Source organism: Pongo pygmaeus, chromosome 9 (assembly GCF_028885625.2).
Source record: "Pongo pygmaeus isolate AG05252 chromosome 9, NHGRI_mPonPyg2-v2.0_pri, whole genome shotgun sequence".
Lineage (NCBI taxonomy): Eukaryota > Metazoa > Chordata > Mammalia > Primates > Hominidae > Pongo > Pongo pygmaeus.
Window position 1 is genome coordinate 84,020,394 of NC_072382.2, and position 10,664 is coordinate 84,031,057.

Genomic DNA, 10,664 nt, shown 5'->3' on the forward strand with positions numbered 1-10,664 from the left:
TCTTGAGTTCTAGTTTGATTGCACTGTGGTCTGAGAGACAGTTTGTTGTGATTTCTGTTCTTTTATATTTGCTGAGGAATGTTTTATTTCCAATTATGTGGTCAATTTTAGAATAAGTGTGATGTGCTGAGAAGAATGGATATTCTTTTGATATGGGGTGGAGAGTTCTGTAGATGTCTATTAGATCTGCTTGGTCCAGAGCTGAGTTCAAGTCCTAGATATCTTTGTTAAGTTTCTGTCTCATTGATCTGTCTAATGTTGACAGTGGAGTGTTAAAGTCTGCCATTATTATTATTGTGTGGGAGTCTAAGTCTCTTTGTATGTCTCTAAGAACTTGCTTTATGAATCTGGGTGCTCATGTTTTGGGTGCATATATATTTAGCAGTTAGCTCTTCTTGTTGAATTCATCCCTTTACCATTATGTAATGGCCTTCTTTCTCTCTTTTGATCTTTTTTGGTTTAAAGTCTGTTTTATAAGAGACCAGGATTTCAACCCCTGCTTTTTTTTGCTTTCCATTTGCTTGGTAGGTCTTCCTCCATCCCTTTATTTTGAGTCTATGTGTGTTTCGCATGTGAGATGGGTCTCCTGAATGCAGCACACTGATGGGTCTTGACTCTTTATCCAATTTGCCAGTCTGTGTCCTTTAATTGGGGCATTTAGCCCATTTACATTTAAGGTTAATATTGTAATGTGTGAATTTGATCCTGTCATTGTGATTCTAGATGATTATTTTGCCCATTAGTTGATGCAGTTTCTTCATAGTGTCGATGGTCTTTACAATTTGGTATGTTTTTGCAGTGGCTGGTACTGGTTTTTCCTTTTCATATTTAGTGCTTCCTTCAGGAGCTCTTGTAAGGTAGGCCTGGTGGTGACAAAATCTCTCAGCATTTGTTTGTCTTTAGAGGATTTTATTTCTCCTTCACTTATAAAGCTTAGTTTGGCTGGATATGAAATTCTGGGTTAGAAATTCTTTTCTTTAAGAATGTTGAATATTGGCCCCCACTCTCTTCTGGCTTGTAGGGTTTCTGCCGAGAGATCCACTGTTAGTCTGATGGGCTTCCCTTTGTGGGTTACCCAACCTTTCTCTCTGGCTTCCCTTAACAATTTTTTCCTTCATTTCAACCTTGGTGAGTCTGACGATTATGTGTCTTGGGATTGCTCTTCTTGAGAAGTATCTTTGTGGTGGTCTCTGTATTTCCTGAATTTGAATATTAGCCTGCCTTGCTAGGTTTGGGAAGTTCTGGATAATATCCTGAAAAGTGTTTTCCAACTTGGTTCCATTCTCCCTGTCACTTTCAGATACACCAATCAAACGTATATTTGGTCTTTTCACATAGTCCCATATTTCTTGAAGGCTTTGTTCATCTCTTTTCGCCCTTTTTTCTCTAGTCTTATCTTCTTGCTTTATTTCATCGAATTGATCTTCATTTTCTGATATCCTTTCTTCCACTTGATTGATTTGGCTATTGATACTTGCGTATGCTTCACAAAGTTCTCATGCTGTGTTTTTCAGCTCCATCAGGTCATTTATGTTCTTCTCTAAACTGATTATTCTAGTTAGCAATTTTTCTAACCTTTTTTCAAGGTTCTTAGCTTCCTTGCATTGGGTTAGTACACGCTCCTTCAGCTTGGAGGAGTTTGTTATTACCCACCTTCTGAAGCCTACTTCTGTCAATTCTTCAAACTCATTCTCCGTCCAGTTTTATTCTGGACGGTTTTGTTCTCTTTGCTGGCAAGGAGTTGTGATCCTTTGGAGGAGAAGAGGCACTCTGATTTTTGTAATTTTCAGCCTTTTTATGCTGTTTTTTCCCCATCTTCACTGATTTATCTAACTTTGGTCTGTGATGTTGGTGACTTTTGGATGGGTTCTCTGAGCGGACATCCTTTTTTTTTTATGTTGATACTATTCCTTTCTGTTTGTTAGTTCTCCTTCTAACAGTCAGGCCACTCTGTTGCAGGTGTGCTGGAGTTTGCTGGAGGTCCACTCCAGACCCTATTTGCGTGGGTATTACCAGTGGAGGCTGCAGAACAACAAAGATTGCTGCCTGTTCCTTCCTCTGGAAGCTTTGTCCTAGAGAGACACCTGCCAGATGCCAGCAAGAGCTCTCCCATATGAGGTGTCTGTCAGCCCCTACTGGGAGGTGTCTCCCAATCAGGATACACAGAACTCAAGGACCCACTTGAGGAGGCAGTCTGTCCCTTTTCAAAGCTTGAACGCTGTGCTGGGAGATCTGCTGCTCTCTTCAGAGCTGCCAGGCAGGGACGTTTAAGTCTGCTGAAGCTGTGCCCACAGCCATCCTTTCCCCCAGGTGCTGTTTCCCAGGGAGATGGGGGTTTTATCTGTAAGTCCCTGAGTGGGTCTGCTACCTTTTTTTCAGAGATGCCCGGCCCAGAGAGGAGGAATCTAGAGAGGCAGTCTGGCCGCAGCAGCCTTGCTGAGCTGTGGTGGGCTCTGCCCAGTTCAAACTTCCTGGAGGCTTTGTTTACACTCTGAGGGTAAAAACACCTACTCAAGCCTCAGCAATGGTGGGCGCCCCTCCCCCCACCAAGCTCGACCATCTCTGGGCGACCTCAGACTGCTGTGCTAACAGCGAGAATTTCAAGCCAGTGGATCTTAGCTTGCTCTCCATGGGCATGGGAACTGCCAAGCCAGACTGCTTGGATCCCTGGCTTCAGCTCCCTTTCCAGGGAAGTGAACGGTTCCATCTCGCTGGTGTTCCAGGTCCCACTGGTGTATGAAAAAAAGAAACTCCTGCAGCTAGTTCAGTGTCTGCCCAAACGGCTGTCCAGTTTTGTGCTTGAAATCTAGGGCCCTGGTGGCGTAGGCCCCTGAGGGAATCTCTGCTCTGCTGGTTGTGAAGACCATGGGAAAAGTGCAGTATCTGGGCCAGAGTGCACCGTTCCTCCTGGTACAGTCTCTCACGGCTTCCCTTGACTGGGGGAGAGAAATCCCCTGACCCCTTTTGCTTCCCGGGTGAGGCAATGCCCCACACTGCTTCAGCTCACCCTCCATGGGCTGCACCCACTGTCCAACCAGTCCCAATGAGATGAACATGGTACCTCAGTTGGAAAGGCAGAAATCACCCACCTTCTGTGTTGATCTCCCTGGGAGCTGCAGACCAGAGCTGTTCCTATTTGGCCATCTTGCCAGCCACCCCACTTTCTGCTAATCTTTCGAGTCAATAACCATTCATTGTTGAGCACATACTTATGTGGTAGGCCCTGTGCCAGGTTCTTTTATTTACTAAAAATATTCAGCAAATTACAGTTCCAGATTGTACCTGGCACTGTACTAGGTTGAAGACAATTATGCCCTCAAGAATCTCATATGCTGTTAGGTGATATCACATACATTACATCATTTAACTCACATAAAATCCCGTGAAGTAGATATTGTTATCTCCATGGCCTCTACTTTCTTATCTGCAAAAAAAGTAACAATATCTCTTAAGGCTACTATGAGAATTAAATAAGATAATGACTATGAACATGGTACTTGCTCTCAAGTTCAGCGCTTCTCCCACAGTACCACACCTGCTAGTACCAGCATTTTCTGTTTGCTTCCTTCTGCCCCTTTATTATTCATATACCATTTTGAATTTCCACCTGCTTTATAGTTGTAATATCTTTACTCAATTTCAATTCCTCACTTTCACCATGACCTTTCCCTGTCTTTCTCCCTCTGTTAAAATTTAAGCTTTCCGTTGTCTTTTCTTTCACCACCCAAGATGCTAAAAGGAAATAAGACCAAGGGGAAGAAGATGGCTGGGGCCCCTGCTGTCGTGAAGAAGCAGGAAGCCAAGAAAGTGGTGAATCTCCCCTGTTTGAGAAGAGGCCTAAGAATTTTAGCACTGGACAGGACATCCACCCCAAGGGGATCTCACTCACTTTGTCAAATGGCCTCACTATATTAGGTTTCAGCAGCAAAGAACTATCCTCTATAGGTCACTGGAAGTGCCTCTTGTGATTAACCAGTTTACCCAGGCCTTGGACCTCCAAACAGCTACTCAGCTTCTTAAGCTGGCCCACGAGTACAGACCAGTGACAAAGCAAGAGAAGAAGCAGGAACTGTTGGCCCATGCTGACAGGAACGCTGCCAGCAATGGAGACATCCCCACTAAGAGATCACCTGTCCTTCAAGCAGGGGTTAATACTGTCACCAACTCAATGGTGAACAAGAAGTCTCAGCTGGTGCTGACTGCACATGATGTGGATCCCATCAAGCTGGTTGTCTTCCTGCCAGCCCTGTGTGTTGTAAAATGGGGGTCCCTTGCTGCATTATCAAAGAGAAGGCAAGGCCGGGAAGTTTAGTCCACAGGAAGACCTGCATCATTGTCACCTTCACACAGGTTAAATGGAAAAACAAAGGAGCTTTAGCTAAACTTTGGGAGCTTCAGGATCAATTACAATGACAGATATAATGAGATCCGCCATCAATGGGGAGGCAACATCCTGAGTCCAAAATCTGTGGCTCACAATGCCAAACCAGAAAAGACAAAGGCTAAAAAACATGCCACTAAGCTTAGTTAAATGCACACTGTTGAGTTTTCTGTACAGAAAGATAATAAAAAATTCTCCTTCAGCCAAAAAAAAATTCAAGCTTTCTTTTCTGACCTCTTATGCCCTACATCCCCACCCAACTGAAAGTATTTTTTTTGAAAGAATGCCTTACTACTGAAACACTGTCCATTGGTGCTATGATTTGAATGTGTTTCCTCCAAAAGTCAGGTGTTGCCAATGTGATAGTATTAAGAGGCGGGATCTGTAGGAGGTGATTAGGCCATGGGTTTCCTCCCTCATGAACAGAATTAAGTCACATATAAAAGAGGCTTCACGTAGCATTTAGCTAGCTTTCCAACTTGTCCTTTCATCATGTGAGGATGCAGCAAAAAGGCCCTCACCAGAAACCAGATATGAGCACCTTGATCTTGGACTTACCAGACCCCAGAATTATGAGAAATAAATTTTATTTTATTTATCATAGGTATAAATTACCTAGTCTCAGATTTTTTTTTGTTACAGCAGCCCAAAGTGGATTAAGACAATGAGAATGTAATTGGTATTAATTATGTGGAAAATAAATTGGCATTATTTATGAAAATTTTAAATTGATGTGCTCTTTTAAAAGCAGCAATCCCACTTCTAGGAATTTATCTCACAAATACACTCATATACGAGAAAGTATAAAAGAAAAATATTCCATAAAGCATTGTTTGCAATAACAAAATAGTAAAACAAATATCTGTCAAGATACACACATAATTTAGTATGCATAGAATATTGCTGGAAGAATATAAAAAACGATTTAAAAATTAGAGATAGTGTATATAGTATTTTTATAAATACATAAATACATTTCATAAGTTTATAATATTTTAAAAACTAGTCACCTTCAAAGCCAAATGTGGTGGAATGCACCCGTAATCCCAGCTACTTTGGAGGCTGAGGCAAGAGGATAACTTGAGCTCAGGAGTTTGGCGGCTTGGGCACATAGCAAGACCCTGTCTCCAAAAAAAAGAAAAAAAAAAACTGAGCCCAGGAGCTAAAGACTGGCCTCAACAAGATGGCAAGACCCCATCTCTACAAAAAATGAAAATGAAAATGTTAGCCAGGCACAATTGCACAAGTCTTTAATCTCAGCTACTTAAGAGGCTGAGGCAGGAGGATCCCTTGAGCCCAAGAGTTTGACATGGCAGTGAGCTATGATCATGCCACTGCACTTTTGCCTGGGTGACAAAGTAAGACCTCATCTCTTAAAAAAAACAAGGCAAAACAAAAACCTGACACTTAATATTTTTCACAGTTTTGAACAGTTAAAAAAACACTAATCACCTTCAGATAATGATATAGAACCAATTTATTATGTTGATAAGTGGTAAAAAGGGAAAAAAATTAAAAATTTATCTTGCTTTTCTCTCATGAATTGTACCATTGGATAACCAAATAGGTGAAGGGAAGTTCTCTTTATAAAAATATTTTAATTAATGCGTATATTAAATGGTAGAAATGGAATATTACCATTTTGTAACCCCCAATAAATAATGGATGCACTCAATGAGCATCAATGGTTGCTAACATTCCAAAGAGAGACAAGAAGATATATGCTTTCTGATGGAAGAATATACCACTTCCTATAATCTTCGCAAAGGGATCAAACATGAGTATACTCACTCTGCATCCAGCTGTCAATATGAAAAATATACAACTGACAGAACATGCAGACCTCCACCATAAGTATAAAATCAGCAAAATCCAGACTGTGAGAAACTGCAGGTCGAACAGTTCACATTCTTCCACAGATGATTGTAAGGGAAAGAAAGAGATATATACTAAAATTATTTAAAATGTATATTAGTTGTTTTTTTTTGAATGGGCAAGATTAAACTTAAGTGCCTTGAGATGTACATTTGGGTGCATCACTTCGTTGATGACTATGAAGGTGAAAGTAGCCATTACTTTGAGGTGGAAAGAAGAGATTCTGGGGTGGCTGGCAAAGTTCTATTTCCTGATACAAATACAAGGGTGTTTACTTTATAATAGTTCACTAAATAATACACTTTTTCTGTATTCATGTTTTAGTTCATATTAAAGATGTTTAAAGATAATTTTTTTGAAAAAAAGGAATATGCATTATACAGAGGGAAGCAAAAGACTCTAATATGTGGAGCCTCTCCCTCTGAGCCATCTCTTAGATATTTTACATACTTGCTCATTTATTCCTTATAAGTAACCTATGAGGACTGAGGAAAATATTTTTGTAAACTTTGTAAACTGAGTTTACAGAGGTTGAGTAACTTCCTCAAGGCTAAGGCCATGTCACTAATAAGTGGCAGAACCAGAGCTCTAATTTTTCCAGTAGTCCGCACTGCCACTCATGAGGCTAAAGGAGAATGCTGCATGAACCCTCATCTCTCAAGCTAGACATTTCTCTGTGAAACACCTTCCTTCCTGTTGACCAATGTCTGCCACTACTTGAATAACTTAAGGTCAAGCATAGGTTAGGTATTCTGCAGTGGTTTTCTCTGATCTATCACTTGCTTTTCAGCCTAATTTGTGATGTGATTAGAGAAAGTTGCCTCCAAGGGAGAAACATAAATTCACCTGTAAAAAAAAATCACACCTTTCCTCTAATAAGATCCCTTTATGTGCCAAGCCGAAGTGCATGACCACTTGGCCCTTCCGTACAGCTCCTTCACAGTCTGAAGCATTTTCTGCTAACTAGAGGCACCAGCTTTGCCAAGACAAGCTGTTTGTCCACCCCTTGCCTGCCTTGAGTGGGAAATGATAACATGACATTGTAAAACACAGGGCTGACCAGCAGCCTTTCATTTGGTGAAAGTAACTGCAAGGGCTCAGAGCTGGGTTAATGGATACAACAGTTCCTGTAATCAGATCCAGGTGCTCTATATACTTGTTATTGATTACGACTTCAATAATTGCAAAATCAACCAATCAAAAGAATCATGAAAAAAATATTATGCAAGACGTCTAAACAGAGGCCCCAAAACCAGCAGTTGCTGGAGAAGTATTTATCACCTTTTTCAAGATCTAAGCTTAGGGTACTGTATGTTTGGCAAAATAGCTATATTTCAGCAGGGCTTAAAGAGATTACTTGTCTCAGGGCTTTCAGTTTGGCCGGTAACAGACGAAGGCAGATTGATTGAAAGCATTTGAACAAATATAAACTTGAACAAGCTGAATGGACATGATTAAGTTAATTAGAGCCGATAAATGCCATTGACAATATCTTATAACTCTTCCTTTATCTTGGAGTATTTCTTTCTTATATAACACAGGGAAGTGGATATGGTGACTCTAATATTAAACCTGTAACTGAGTACCCATTCAGCCTAATTAACTAGACACCATCTCTCAATGGCCTGCTAGATAATTAATGTTTTATTTTATACATGTAATATTACTCATCATTTACTGTATGCCTATTATGTACCAGACACTATGGCATTTACCCTGTATTTTTTGTTTTTTTATTTAACTTTTAAGTTCAGGGGTACATGTGCAGGTTCTTTACATAGGTAAACTTGTGTCATGGGGGGTTTTTGTACAGATTATTTTGTCACCCAGGTATTAAGCATAGTACCCATTAGTTATTTTTCCTGATCCTCTCCCTCCTCCCACCTTCCACCCTCCAATAGGCCCCAGTGTGTGTTGCTCCCCTCCGTGTGTCCATATGTTCTTATCACTTAGCTCCCACTTACAAGTGGGAACATGCCATATTTGGTTTTCTGTTCCTGCATTAGTTTGTTAAGGATAATGGCCTCCAGCTCCGTCTATGTTCCTGCAAAGGACATGACACAATCTCATTCTTTTTTAAGACAGGGTCTGGCTCTGTCACCCAGGCTGGAGTGTGGTGGTGCAATCTCGGCTCACTGCAACCTCTGTCTCCCGGATTCAAGCCATCCTCCCACCTCAGCCTCCCAAATGGCTGAAACTACAAGCACATACCACCATGCCCAGCTAGTTGAGCTCATTCTTTTTTTATGGCTGCATAGTATTCCACGGTATATATATACCACATTTTCTTTATGCAGTCTATCATTGATGGGCATTTAGGTTGATTCCATGTCTTTGGTATTGTGAATAGTGTTGCAATGAACATATGCTTGTGTCTTCATAATAGAATGATTTATATTCCTTTGGGTATATACCCACTAATGGAATTGCTGAGTTGAATAATATTTCTGTCTTTAGGTCTTTGAGGACTTGCCACACTATTTTCCACAATCATCGAACTAATTTACACTCCCACCAACAGTATGTAAGTGTTCCTTTTTCTCTGCACCCTCACCAGCATCTGTTATTTTTTGACTTTTTAATTGCCATTCTGACTGGTATAAGATGGTATCTCATTGTGGTTTTGATTTGCATTTTTCTAATGATCAGTGGTGATGAGCTTTTTTTCATCTGATCGTTGGCCACATATATGTCTTCTTTTGGAACATGTCTGGTCATGTCCTTTGCCCACTTTTTCTTGGGGTTATCTTTTTCTTGTGAATTTACTTAAGTTCCTCATAGATGCTGAATATTAGGCCTTTGTCGGATACATAGTTTGCAAAAATTTTCTCCCATTCGGTAGGTTGTCTGTGCACTGTTGATAGTTTCCTTTGCTGTGCAGAAGCTCTTTAGTTTAATTAGATCCCATGTGTCAATTTTTGCCTTTGTTGCAATTGTTTTTGGTGTTTTCACCATGAGATCTTTGCTCATTCCTATGTTCAAAAAGGTATTGCTTACATTGTCTTCCAGGGTTTTTATAGTTTTTGGTTTTACATTTAATTATTTAATCCATCTTGAGTTAATTTTTATACATGGTATAAGGAAGGGGTCCAGTTTCAATCATCTGCATATAGCTGGCCAGTTATCCAGCACCACTTATTCAATAGGGAATCCTTTCCCCAGTGCTTGTTTTTGTTAGCTTTGTCAAAGATCAGATAGTTGTAGGTGAGCAGCCTTACTTCTGGGTTTTCTATTCTGTTTCATTGGTTTATGTGTCTGTTTTTGTACCAGCACCATGCTGTTTTGCTTACTGTAGCCCTGTAGTTTAGTTTGAAGTCAGTTATTAATAGCATGATGCTTCCAGCTTTGTTCTTTTTGCTTAGTATTGCCTTGGCTATTCAAGCTCTCTCTCTCTTTTTTTTTTTTTTTCTGAGACAGAGTCTCACTCTGTCACCCAGGCTGGAATGCAGTGGCGTGAACTTGGCTCACTACAACCTCTGCCTCCTGGGTTCAAGTGATTCTCCTGCCTCAGCCTCCCAAGTAGCTGGAATTACAGGTGCACACCACCATGCCCGGCTATTTTGTATTTTTAGTAGAGATGGGGTTTCACAATGTTGGCCAGGCTGGTCTCAAACTCCTGACCTCAAGAGATCCACCCACCTTCGCCTCCTAAAGTACTGGGATTACAGGCGTGAGCCACTGCACCCGGTCTTTTTTTTTTTTTTTTTTTCCAGTTTTGTCACCAGGCTGGCGTGCAATGGCATGATCTCAGCCATCTGCAACCTCCGCCTCCTGGGTTCAAGTGATTCTCCTGCCTCAGCCTCCCAAGTAGCTGGGATTACAGGCGTCGGGCCTTTTTTTAATTCCATATGAATTTTAAAATAGTTTTTCCTAGTTCGTGAAGAATGTTAGTGGTAGTTTAATAGGAATAGCCTTGAGTCTATAAATTGCTTTGGGCAGTATGGCCATTTTAACAATATCGATTCTTCCTATCCATGAGCATGGAATGTTTTTCCATTTGTTTGTGCCATCTCTGATTTCTTTGAGCAGTGTTTTGTAGTTCTCCTTGCAGAGATCTTTCACCTCCCTGTTTAGCTGTATTCCTAGGTATTTATTTTATTTTATTTTTGTGGCAGTTGTGAATGGGACTGCATTCCTGATTTGGATCTTGGCTTGACTGTTTTTGATATATAAGAATGTAAGTGATTTTTGCGCCGTCATTTTGTATCCTGAGACTTTGTTGAAGTTAAGGAGCTTTTGGGTGGAGACTATGGGGTTTTCTAGATTAGAATCATGTCATCTGCAAACAGCGATAGTTTGACTTCCTCTCTTCCTATTTGGATGCCCTTTCTTTCTTTCTCTTGCCTGATTGCCGTGGCCAGGACTTCCAATACTATGTTGAATAAGAGTGGTGAGAGAGGGCATCCTT

At 40.7% G+C, this 10,664-nt stretch overlaps 1 pseudogene; it reads left to right on the forward strand.

The window, feature by feature from the left end:
• Positions 1 to 462: 462 nt before the first annotated feature.
• Positions 463 to 4,531, forward strand: LOC129008698 (large ribosomal subunit protein eL8-like; annotated as a pseudogene).
• The last annotated feature ends 6,133 nt before the right edge of the window (positions 4,532 to 10,664 follow it).